At 42.9% G+C, this 13,597-nt stretch overlaps 1 protein-coding gene across 1 annotated transcript in view; it reads left to right on the top strand.

Annotated features, from left to right (window-relative positions):
- LOC135219607 (coiled-coil domain-containing protein 93-like) overlaps positions 1-13,597 on the top strand; it is a gene marked incomplete in the record, with an annotated part of 427,141 nt that overhangs the window by 176,709 nt on the left and 236,835 nt on the right.

Below are 13,597 nucleotides of genomic sequence, written 5' to 3'. Positions count from 1 at the left end.
CACCACACCTAAGGTCTGGCGGAGCCAAAGGGACCCACTACCGGAGGGGTGGGGAGGGTGGTGACTCGGGGTGAGAGAGAGCTGATCGGAAACCGAGGAGGTCCGAGCGCGGCCGAGCCGGGTGGCCAGCCGAGACCGACCGACGGGAGACCCCCCCTGGGGGGGTGAAGCGTGGGGACAGTAGCCGGGTGGCTCGTGGCGATCGCCTGGCTCGTCGTGAACGTGGTAAGACCACGCGGTAAGACAGGCCAGGCGGTCTGAGGTGGCCTAGGCTACCTCTAACCGTCTCAAAGCATGTATCAAAATAGCCTAATGCAACACGGGGAAGAGGGAAGATAAATAAGCAGATAGAGAGAAAGCAAAGTCCTGGAGAAGCTAGAGGAGCCAACCAAGAAGGAAGGACGCCTAACAACTCGGGAGCTGGCCTCTGCCGATATGTAGGAATGGAGGGCGGCGGCCAGGGTGGTCAGGACAAAGGGAAGGACAAATGTCCTAAAGGAGCCTAAATAGACCTAAACAAAGGAACATGCACGCATGAACACTGAGCTAAGGAGCGATGTAGGCTACGAGCTCAACCGAGTTGTGAATCCCCATGAGCTAGCATAAACACACATGGAAAAATTATTGCACAACGTATAAAAATGAAGGCATATATACTGCTAAATTTAAACTACAATGTTATGGGAGACCGAAGAAGCATGAAAGAATGAAACACGTGGGACAAGCCGCCTGAGACGACTCTATAACCAGGCCGAAGGAGGCGCCGTCTTATAACCTAAATAAAAACGGTTAAACGGGTCCCTGGCTGGCTAAAATTAAGTAAAACACTTTAGCAGTACTTAACTTAGCTGCGGCGATGACTTGGAGTTCCATGGTAAGGATAAATCCAAAAATCAGAGCACAAAACACAGCGAAGAAAAAACACGTGTGCGCAAGATGGGGCTAAAGGAAAGGATGACCGCTAGAGGCGCTCGTGATGGCGTCGGGAGCGCTAGCAGTAGTAGTAGCTGGGTGCGGGCCTTGTATTGGCCCTCTCGGGTAGGGGGATTTTGTAGAAGGATGGATCTAAATGGTAAGAGACCCGTGGTAGTGGTTTCTCTCGCCCCAGAAACCATACCGACACCTTTTATATAAGGTGAACGAGTCAGAATACTCTGACATTCCATTTTAGTTTTTTCTCTGGTAATGTTAGCAATATTTACCTTAGAAATGTGTGCTAAAGGGACATTTCACGAAGCGACACGGGCTGAGCCCAGAAATAATATACAACATTACAAAATACATAATTAGGCTGTATCAGGGGAGACAATCTTCCCTGCAGCCACTGCAGAATATTTAAGGGCCTCTAGAGACTTTAGATAGTGGCGTTTAAATACTGTCGGAGATTTTCCAACCCGTATACTTTTTGAGATCATCGAAGTTCATATGATGAAAATAATTAACTGAGGTAGCAACTGCTCGGATATCATGGACCTGATGAACTGAATCCGGATTAGCTTGTTTAATAAAATAAAGAATTTGTTGTCTGATGGCCTTCAAGGAAATGGTTCCACCATTTTCTCTAATAAAAAGAGGACCTGAAGACTTATTAGAAGTTCTGTCAAGATAAGATTTCAATGTAATAACTGGACATAATGATGGGTCCTGTGGAAGAGGGACAATCTTCCACGGAGACCATCTGTTCTGAGGGTCTTCATTCTTTGCTAAGAATTTCAGATCCTGAGAAAGCAGAACTTCTCCTGACGGGAGGAAATCAACATGATTTGGTTCTCTAGAGAGAGCCGACAGTTCAGATATTCTGGCACCTGAGGCCAGGTTCAGTAAAAATAATGTTTTCCTGAGAAGGGTTATATATGAGCATGATTCATTATCAGTATCTGAAGCTAACTTGAGTACGTCATTTAAAATCCAGGAGACCGTATGAGGCCGGTTTACTGGTCTCAGACGAGCACATACTCTAGGGATAGACGAGAAGTACGAATCTGTTAAATCAATATTAAAGCCAGACTGAAATATTTTCCTTAAGGCGGATTTAGTCATAGTAATGGTACTAGCAGCTAGGCCTTTTTCGAACAGAGTTCTAAAAAATAAAACTGCCAGATTCGTAGTCATTGTCTGAACATCTGATTCTTTTAGAAAGATGGCTAACTTCCTCATTGCTGAATCATACTGCCGGAGTGTCGATTTTCTTTTGTCTGATTCCACGAACAATATGTTTATGGATCAATATTAGCACCTTTCTGTGCCGCAAACTTCATGAAGTCCATAAAGTTAAGGCGTTCAGAATTCTTGAGGAAGCTGACACAGTCTGAGTTTGTACCACCTGAGTCAACTTTGGGTTGGGAATCCGTCTGGGACGGAGTTTCAACTCTAGTAGAAGAGGAAACCAATTGCTCTTCGGCCAGTTGGGTGCTACCAGTGCTATCTGCCCTTTGAAAGATCTGAGTTTGTGTAGAACTTTCATCAAAAGGTTTATTGGCGGAAATAGGTAAATCTTCTGCCAATTGTTCCAGTCTATGGACATCGCATCTGTGGCCTGAGCCAGAGGATCCAAATTGGGAGCCACATAACATGGAAGTTTGTGGTTGGACTCTGTGGCGAGCAAGTCTACCTGAAGGCCCGGGATTTGTAGGCAAATCCAATTGAATGACTTTGTGTCCAAGGACCACTCCGATTCCAGCGGAGTTGTCCTGGACAGTGAATCCGCAATGACATTCTGTACTCCTGCCAGGTGAGTAGCTGACAGGTGCCAATGATGTTTCATTGCTAACGAGAAGATTGCTATCATCACATGTTTTTTGTGGCTTGACTTGGAACCTCCTCTGTTTAGGCAGTGAATTATCACAGCACTGTCCAAGACTAGTCTGATATGAATATTCCTGGCCGGAGCTAGTCGTTTCAGGGTCAGGAAAATGGCCATTGCCTCTAGGATGTTGATATGGAACTGGCGGAATACTGTCGACCATGTTCCTTGAACCTTCTTGTACTGAGAATAGCCCCCCCATCCGCTCAGAGAGGCGTCCATGTGGACTACTAGAGACGGTGGGGGAAATTGGAGCGGTACTGACTTGGAAAGACTCTTGACTGTCGTCCATGGACGAAGTCTTTTCCTTAGTATCAGCGGAATCAAGGAGATTTTGTCTCTGAGTCTGCTGTTGGCTCTTCTCCGCCATACCAGATTGATGTCCTTCAGTCTGGCTTTCAACAAAAGATCTGTTATTGAAGCAAACTGAAGAGAACCTAAGACTCTTTCTTGGGTACGACGAGAAGCCCGTCTGTTCTTGAGAAATTGTCTCGTAGCTTTCGCTATCTCTTTGCACTTGGTTGGCGGAAGAGATAGTTTGTGTGCGGTTAGATCCCATTGAATTCTTAACCATTGAAGGCGAGACGCCGGAATGAGACGGGACTTTTCCTTGTTTATCTGGAATCCCAGATACTCTAGAAATTTTATTACTTTGGCTGTTGCACTGCGACATTCTTTGTCGTTGGGTGCCCAAATGAGCCAGTCGTCTAGGTAAGCTAATAGCTTAAACCCCTGAGCTCTTAGTTCCTGAACTACTGTCTCTCCTAGTTTGGTGAATATTCTGGGCCCTATATTGAGCCTGAATGGCATGACTCTGAACGAGTAAGCCTGTCTTCCTAGTTTGAAGCCTAGGTAGGGAGAAAAGTTTCTCGCTATCGGGACGTGATAATAAGCGTCTGTAACATCGATAGAGGTGGTGATGACCCCACGGGGAAGTAAGGTCCGCACCTGCGAGACGGTTAGCATGCGGAACTTGTCGCATTGAATGTATGAGTTGAGACGGGACAAGTCCAGAATCACACTTCGTTTGTCCGTGTCCTTCTTTGGCACGGTGAACAAACGTCCTTGAAATTTCAGGTGTCTGACTCTTTATTGCTTTCTTTTGAAGAAGGTCTTTGGCATAGTCTAGAAGGTCTGTCGTTGGAATTTGGTGGAATCTGACTGGTGGAGGAGGCCCTCTTATCCATCTCCACCCCAGACCTTTTGATACGATACTGTGGGCCCACGGACTGAAGGTCCAATGGTCCCGGAAGAGGTACAGTCTCCCGCCTACCTGGAGAGGCTCATAGATTGGATGAGGTCTTACTTCCTCTGCCTCCTCTGGAACCTCTGCCTCTGGAGGGAGCTCTGGAACCAGCTCTGTGCCGGTAAGCACCTCTTGCTCTGCTTCTCCTTGCATGTCGGTTATAGCCTCGAAACGCCCCTTGTGCTTCAAACGAAGCATTGAAGGCCGGGGACGTCACGAAAGTTGCCGAACTCGAGGATTGTTGAGTTGGCTGACTCTGCAGCAACATCAATTGTTGTTGTGGTCGTGCCTTAGAGGTTGAAGGTTGACCAATCTGGGAGACGGGAACTGCCTGAATTACCATCTGTGTCTGAGGAGCCTGGAAGGGCTGATACTTCCTGACCCTCTTCCTACTTTGGGCTGCGGTCCGGAGGTCTCATAGAACTTCCTTTTGAAGGAGGACCCCAGCGAACACGAAGGTTCTGATTAGCCCTAGCAGCCTCACTGATGACGCTGTTAACTACGTCTTCAGGAAAGAGGTTAGGTCCCCAGATTGCTGCTTTAATGAGCTTATTAGGCTCATGTCTAATGGAAGCATCGGCAAAGACATGCCTCCTGCAGTTCTGCTTAGCAACCACAAAGTCATAAAGGTCACACTGAAAGATCTGTAAAAGTGACTTTGTTAGAACCCGGAATAAGGTTCCTCAGAGTAGACAGAAGCCGTCAACTCTGATGTAGTAATAGAGTTGATCGACCTACTCAGTCTGCACCTGGACTCAAATTCTGCCTTTACCATGGCCTCCGGGATTCTGGGTAGTTGTTCACTAAACTGAGTGGAAGCACACTCAGGATCAAGTTTGCCCACTGTGAACGTTTCTGGAGCGCCCACCCAGCACTCCAGATCTCCGGGAAAGAGCAGAGAGGTAGGCTCTGTCTCTCGAAGCTGAGGCATCGGCTTCTCCTCCATTCCGGCCTGCAGGGTTAACTCCGCGATCTTAGACATGCAAGGGGTTGGGATGTTGTCCCTCACCACGAACATGGTGTAGCAACCCTTGTGTGGCATCAGTCCAGTGTTGACGCACTCCCATTCTGAAAGGGTGCAGACCCATGCCGACTGTGCCTGGTCCCTAGAAGCCTGGGAAGGGAAACTGGAGGTCCGCCAGGAAGAACTCGTAATCTTCCACGGGACGGGTTCCACAGCCTTTAATCATCAGCATGCCATCCGAAAAGGGGGCATGCAGAGCCAACCGCCATGGGTTGCTGTTCTCGAATGGCGGAAGCTTAGAAGCGTCCGGCACAATGAAGGACTGCTGTGTGCCTCCGGACTGCGTAAGTCCGGCTAGCAAACTCTCCTGGACCTGTAGTCTCTTGAGCCAGAGACAGGATGGACTGACCCGATGTCTCCAAGCTCGAAGCGAGCTGAGAAGACATCGACTGTAACCTCGAGTCCACGATATTGCCCATCTTCTCCATTAGAAGATTAGCGAAGGCATCAGGATCGAAGCCGGACTCCGTAGGTCTGGCTTCAGATACCTTAGCTCTCGACCCCTTACGCGGGGGAGTAGCTTTAGCCAAGGAAGTCATAGGCGTAGGAGCCAATGATGACCTGGCAGAACTCGCCTGAGTAGGTTTATTTGGTGTGGTAGTCCTAGGCAGAGTCTTCTTTTTCAGGGCTTTCACCTTGGGGATCACGGAACCAGACCTGTCCCCAAGGTTCCTGGACTTTGAGAAGCCCTGGAAAGAAGAGGAAGAAGACGGAGTAGGACTGAAAGAAAGTAATTTCTTTTTAACAGATCTAGAACTAAAGCTACCTGCCTCACTTACTTCCCTACCTTCTTCCTGCACGTCGACGGTCATGGGTTCAAGATGGATACTGATGGCCGCCACCTCTTCCGCCACCTCACACAAGGCGTCTTGGTTTTCTGGAGGGGCCTGGGTCTCTATCCGTATTTTGGCAATAATAGGGGCCGCCACCTCCCTAGCTACTGCCGAAGAAGTCCTCGCGTTCGGATACAGTGGCGAACAAAGCTCCTCCGACAGTACATAGGGGCATCAGGCAGCGACATTCCTACCAAAACCTCCAACCCAGATCCTTAGGGTCGCCAACGAGGAGATTTTGAGCGCCTGAGGAGTCTGTAAGAGAGGACGAAATCAGATCCTCCAGTGGCGGAACGCATCATATTTTCAAATATATATGTAAGGATATGTCATACAAAATAGAGAACATTACCAAGGTGAGGATGATACCTACCGACTCATCAGTCACATACTCAAACAAGAAGTAGCAAGCTTCACAGCCGTCCGGGTGCCATACCAAGAGGTTATCGACCTCCACAGCACAACTGGGATGAGAACGACGACCTCATGACCACACGGTTGTTGGAGGACGGCTGTACAACCCAACTCCTGACAGCGTACCATCTGTAAGTTAAAATTGGTACATGAATATCTTCAAATAGTTCCGCCGGAGTTAATTCTGGCGGTATGTTTACAGTTAGACTAGTTCTACTAAAACTCACTAAAGGAAAACATCAACGATTATAATTTTACATAACGTAAAAGCTCTGATTGTCTCCGCCTGCTCTGGAATTCATAATCTTGGTATCGCAATAGCTATGACTGGCGGAGTTGGCCTGATACGAGAAGAACAGGGAAACAAGGTAAAACCTAAGCATGAGTCTGATCACACCGGAGTAGGATGTCAATTCCAAGTCAATTGGAAACGCATTGCCTAAGCCTAGTTCCACCCCCACCGGAGTGGGGAAGCAGCGATAATAACAGAGAAATACGGAAAACAGGGCGGTGGGAACAGTGGTACGTAGAACTCCGGCGTATAAGATTCTGGCGCATATGATGGTAGACCACACCTCACCGGAATAAACACAGGCCCGGAGACATACCAACAGAGACTACATAATCTACTAATCCTTAATCTCCTGCGACTAATTCCCCGGAACAGTGCTCGACGCTCCAGCTGCTGTTCACTGGTAGGATTATACTTGGTCAGCGAACTAACAAAGCACCGCCAGAACGAGTCCGGAACGGAAGGAAAAGCCTGGAGGAGAAAGGAAGACTAGTAATCGCCTGGCAACAGCAACCGGTCAGGTGATTACCACCCTCCGAGAAGCCGTGAAGTAGCCTACTACTAAAGGGGCAGAAGGCGGCATGCCAACTGACACCCTAAAGGAGGTAACGGCCAAGGCTATACTTGCATAATTTATTGATAAGGAATTATTGAAAGTACCGACGAAAAAAGGCAAGCCCATCTACGAGCCTAGCCTAACCCTCCACAATCGGATACACCGATCTGGTCAGGTAGGCTAGGATAGCACCTACTAGTACGTCACGAAAGAGGACACTCTAGAGCCTAACCTAACCCTCCAAAACTAAACATATCGACCTGGTCAGGTAAGACAGGCCTAGCACCTATATAAACCTGAGGTCTTAACATTGTACTGCCCACCTCTAGCTGCCCCTCTTTTTGTTAAGTCATCCTGAGTTGGGAAAGACTGGCGTAGATGATCGGTGTTTGACCACGCTTCACCCGATCTACACATCACAAGAGTCCTTGCATTCATTGGCTTTTTAACCAGATCCAGCTAGGCGCTAGAAATTACCCTATTGTTAAGACCACAGGTTTGCAGTCTTGAAAAATACAAATTGTCTTAGAAAATTTGTCATTTGGCTGTGTTAGGTAATTAGACATGCCTTTACATCATCTTCAGCCCCTAATGCCAATACAGTGCATGCAAGAGCACATGACCTTAAGGTTTTCGGCCCTTCCTTGGCGTTCATAAAAAACTGGTCTGTTCAGAGGATTTTGAAGGCTTGTTCTTGGCTCCACCAAACCACCTTCACATCCTTCTATCTAAGGGATGTTGCCCACAGGTCCTTGGACACTTTCCTTGGGTCTGGTGGTGGCTGCTTAACAAGTTGTGTAGGTCATCCAGTGCCCCTAGCAGGACAGTTTGTATCTAACCTAAGATGATGGTATGAAAGTGAAAGTGATTGAGATGGCTGGCTACCAGTGGGCAGTGAGAAGAATGATCCATCATGAGCTGGAACTGGCTAGATGCAGGTGAGTGAACAACCTTACTGTTACAGTTTTAAGTATCCTACATGAGTATAACCTATCATTAACAAGTCCACCATCTTTTGCAGGGAGAGGATGATAACCAACAAGATTAGGTGGCTACCTTAGTTTGTTATCTGAATAGATATAGATCTTTAACTTCCTCACATGCGGGTGCTCACCATGAGTGAATCCGGCCACCACTCAAAACCTATTACGTATTGTTACTCATATGATGGTATCTGTCCATTAAAAGTTAATTATAAATTTGTTGTATTATCTGCAGAGAATATTCAAAAGTCTAGGTTATACAACTTGGATAATTATTAGTAAGTTAGTAATATCAATACTTACAAAACTTGCACTTTATTGATAAAGTTATACTATCGCAGTCTTAAGGGCGCAGTTTAGTAGTCATCTTGAAATGGCTCATATGCTGGACTAGGCAGGTGAAAGTCCCAGGACACCTCTCTCAAAATTCTGCCACATAAGATGTTTAATTGAAGGACACTTATGTCCTTTAATATAGAAAACCTGCAAGAGGGTGAACCAAAGCCCTTCCAACTAAACTCCTACACTAGTTACAAAATAACCTCCCCTTGACTAACAATATCAAGACTCAAATTGCTTTTGACATTTGTACCTCTTAACCCTTTACTGCCGACTGGATGTATTTTACGTCGACATTTTTTGTCTCTCGTGTGCCAACTGGACGTATTTTACGTCGACTTACAAAAGTTTTTTTTAAAATTTGCGGAAAAATACTTATAGGCCTACCAGCCTAAAACTTTTGAATCACGCGCCTTGGGGGATGCTGGGAGTTCACGGATCAAGGTGTTGTTTTGTTTACAATCGTTACGCAGGCGCGCAAGCGCGAATTTCTTTCTTCCTGCACTAAAAAGTATCTGTGACACATCTCGGAAATTATTTTGTCACTTTGACATAATTTTTGTACCATTGTAAATTAGCCGTTACATGAAGTATTATATATGAAAATGTCCGCATTATTATGTAGAATGCAACAATAAAATACTAATGATTGTAGCTTTTATCAGTTTTGAGATATTTTCATATAAATAACGATAATTGCCAAAATTTCAACCTTCGGTCAACTTTGACTCTACCGAAATGGTCGAAAAATGCAATTGTAAGCTAAAACTCTTATATTTTAGTAATATTCAATCATTTACCTTAATTTTGCAACTAATTGGAAGTCTCTAGAACAATATTTCGATTTATGGTGAATTTATGAAAAAACTTTTTCCTTACGTCCGCGCGGTAACTCTTCCGAAAAAAATCATACATGCGATTGTGGTAATGTTTGCACCATTTTAAAATTAGCCGTTATATAAAGTTTTATATATGGAAATGTGCACAATTTCATGCACAATACAACTAAAAACAACCCATGGTTGTAGCTTTTATCAGTTTTGAGATATTTTCATATAAATAACGATAAGTGCCAAAATTTCAACCTTCGGTCAACTTTGACTCTACCGAAATGGTCGAAAAACGCAATTGTAAGCCAAAACGCTTATATTCTAGTAATATTCAAGCATTTACCTTCATTTTGCAACAAATTGGAAGTCTCTAGCACAATATTTCTATTTATGGTGAATTTATGAAAAAAATAACATTTTCTTTACGTCCGCGCGGTAACTCTTCCGAAAAAATCATACGAGCAATTGTGGTAATGTTTGCACCATTTTAAATTAGCCGTTACATAAAGTTTTATATATGAAAATGTGCGCAATTTCATGTAGAATACAACAAAAAATAATTGAAGGTTGTAGCTTTTCTCATTTTCGAAATATTTGCATATAAATCTAGATAAATAGAAAAAAAACCACGTTCAGTCAACTTTGACTCTACCGAAATGGTCGAAAAACGCAATTGTAAGCTAAAACTCTTACAGTCTAGTATTCAGTCATTTATCTTCATCTTGAAACAAATTCGAAGTCTCTAGCAAAATATTTAGATTTATGGTGAATTTAAAAAAAAATCTATCCTTCCCTCCGCGCGCGGATTCTCCGCCACAAATTCCGAAATGCGTACGTCCCATTATCGGAATATTTGCTCCGTTTCATATTAGGCATTTCATAGAGTTTTATATATGAAAATGTGCGCAATTTTATGTAGAATAAAACGAAAAATATTTGAAGGTTGTAGCTTTTCTTATTTCCGAAATAATTGCATATAAAAAATATATATATAAAAAAATTCGACATTCGGTCAACTTTAACTCGTCAGATATGGTCGAAAACTGCAATTGTAAGCTAATACTCTTACAGTATAGTAATATTCAATCATTTGTTTTCATTTTGAAAGAAATTGGAAGTCTCTAGGACAATATTTAGATTTATGGTGAATTTTTGAAAAAAATATTTGTTTACATCCGCGCGTTACAAATTCATGCATTATTTTGTGATAATATTTTCTCTGTGTTGCTTTTATCATTTTACAATGTGTTATATACCAAAATGATCGCAATTTAGTGTACATTACAACGAAAAAAAAGTAACTTGCTACCTTTAACCGTTTTGCGCACAGCGCGATTTGAATACAATTATATATGAAATTTCGTTTTTGCGCTATCATATATCGCATTATTTATATATGATAATGATAATTTTTTTCATTTCTGATGGTTGCATACTAAACTTCAGCCAATGACAAAAAAAGGAGCCAAAAATGAACTCTTAATCTTGAAAACTAAGCGCGCTGTGATTTTTTGACAAAAATATTTTTTCCGCTTCCGCGCTCACTCTGAAACACCTCCGGCACACGGGAGACAATTTTTTTTTTACCGCTTCGGCGTTTAAGGGTTAATAAGTGACTTGGGACATCTCCAAACTTCATATGATTTTCACCTCTGACCTCTGGTTTTGTGGACGCCAGGGCAATTTATCCCGAAAATAACCACGTTCAAATTCTATCTCCTCCCTTGATACTTCATATTAAGACCTAGGATTACTACCATATATATGTAGACCTGATGTAGACCTCCAATCGAATGTATGTTTTTTTTTTCCAAAAGTAATTTTTTTGCTAGATATGAATTTTTTCATTATGGTTAAAAATAATCCGTATAAATCAGGAAAAAAATTTAAGAAATCAAAACAAAAATAAAATGGGAAAAAAGGTTTCATTTTATTGTTTATAATGTCTCTCTAAGTTATATACCAAATTGCAATGCTATAGCTTTAAAACTAAGGGAGAAGATAGAATTAGAAGGTCAATAAGTATATAGTTGTTCATATGCGAACAAACCTTTGGTCTTAACAATAGGATAATTTCTAGTGCCTAGCTGGATCTATTAAAAAGCAGATGAAAGCAAGGAATCTTGTGATATCTGGCAACGCATGCGTAGATCGGGTGAAGAGTGGTTAAGGACCACACACCTACGCCACTGCATCAGTCTTTTCTTTAACTGCCTGGGCGAGAGTCGTGTTTAACCTCTCGTGGCCTTTACCCGGTTCATTGCCCGTTTCGCTTGTGTTTAGTGTGTGTGTGTGTGTGTTTGGCTGATATTATGGCTTCTTCTGCTCCTTCTCGGCCTCGTCAACGTGTGTGCCCGGAATTCCAGGTTTTCCGTGTTCTCGTTTTTTGGCTTTGTCAGCGACTGATCCCCACATCACGTGTAGTAGGTGCTGTTCTATAACGAATCCTTGCACGGAAATCCGGGCATGGCCTAAAGAGCAGTGGAAGTCGTTTTATAGCAAGAGAGAACATCGGAGGGTTTTGACTCTTCCTTCATGGGAAGATTTTTCGCCTCTTCCCGATGCTTCGTCTCCTGCAGTATTCAACCCCTATAGTAGCGTTGTTCCTGTGTCTCCTTCCTTTTCTTCCATTGATTCGTCGCTGGAAGTATCGGGAGGCCACCAGGCTGATGTTGGTAATGTCGCCCCTTCTTCTTCGGGAGTTAATTTAATTCCAGGGAAGGGGGAGGCTTTTTCATCATTCTCATTTATTCCAGAGTCGGAGGCGTCCAAGATGGCTACACTCTGTGGCCAGGTTTTATTCTAAAATGCTCCTTCTGATTTCTTTAGTACTTTCTTGCCTGCTATGAATTTCTTCTTTTTTGGTCTTAACTTTTCTCCTTTCCTCATCTTGAAGTAGAAGACTGTTACAAACCACTAGTTTTAATTTTCATTCTTGTGAACAAGGAAGCTTTCCTATAACCAAAATTGTGGTCCATCACTGTTGCACGAGCAACAAAAAAGAACTCTTGAATGGCCTGCAAACTTAGATTTATGAGCTCTTTTCCACAACTTTACATGAAAACTTTCATTTGGATTTTGTGTTAGACCTTGAACATCTCTCCAACAGATCTTTTTCACACAAGGAGTCATAAATTTTCTTCATTTTCATTTGGTTTTCTTCACTGATGTTTATTATTGTCAGTGACCTTTTGCATTCAGTGTTTTCTCTCTTTACTCCTTCTGCCAGTTTTCTTTTGAAGAAACACCATGACCCTTCAACTTTTGGCAAAGTCCATGACATGGATTTTCTTTGGTGGTAAAAATGCGATGAAATGAAGCCATGATTTCTTTCCTCATGTCAATCCATGTTTTGCCAGTGTGTCTCCAAATGGCTTTGATAAAGAATGAGGTCATCAATGAAATATTTGTCTGATAATCTGTTTTTTCCTCCAAGTGCACTTATTCTTCTAATTTGTGTCTTGGTCACCGTCTCTTCTCTTTCAGTTTCCCGAAGGTTTTTCAATCTACTGGGCATTCGTTTGCGTGCATGATTTAATACATTCAATTTTGGTGACTTTCATATTTTCATAAGGCCTTGCACCATTGTTCATAGATATGACGATACAGCCTCCAGTCCTGCTGACATTCCTTTGTAATTTATAGTTCATTCATCATTATACAAAGTTCTCCAAACATTGTAGTCCTCATGAGTTAGTTCCTTATTTTTCAGGGAGAACTGTTTGTGTGAGTAAGCTTTGGAGAACTTGTTCAGCACTTCAGTCTACAACGTAGCCTGTGTACACCTCAATCACCATACCCATTCCAACATTTGACACATGACCTCTCCTCATCCATGTTCCATCGTAGGACACATCAGTATTCAAAATTCCATTTTCATATGGATGTATATCCAATTCATCTCTGTAGTATTTCCTTATTTTTTCATATATGTCTTTTTGTTTTGCCTTATAATGTTTTCCCATTTCTTCAAACAAATAACTGAAGTACCTCCTGAACTTATAATTTCCCATTGGTTCAAATCCCATTGCTGCTTGAAGATGTTTGATTCCCACAAATCTTCTGAAATAGAATGATAAATCAACACATTGCTTTTGAAAATATCAGCTGATGTTTTTACACTTTCATTTGGAGGGCATCTTGTAGGTGCAGATGTCGCTCTCAGGCGACATTTCTTACAAGATCTTTTAACTTTTGTCTCAAAGGCATCATTTTCAAATTCCACTTCATAATTTTGTATACATTGACACCCACAAATTTCTCGTAATTTTTTGCTT

This window comes from Macrobrachium nipponense, chromosome 1 (genome assembly GCF_015104395.2).
Source record: "Macrobrachium nipponense isolate FS-2020 chromosome 1, ASM1510439v2, whole genome shotgun sequence".
Taxonomy (NCBI): domain Eukaryota; kingdom Metazoa; phylum Arthropoda; class Malacostraca; order Decapoda; family Palaemonidae; genus Macrobrachium; species Macrobrachium nipponense.
This window is presented reverse-complemented; position numbering and strand designations above follow the sequence as displayed.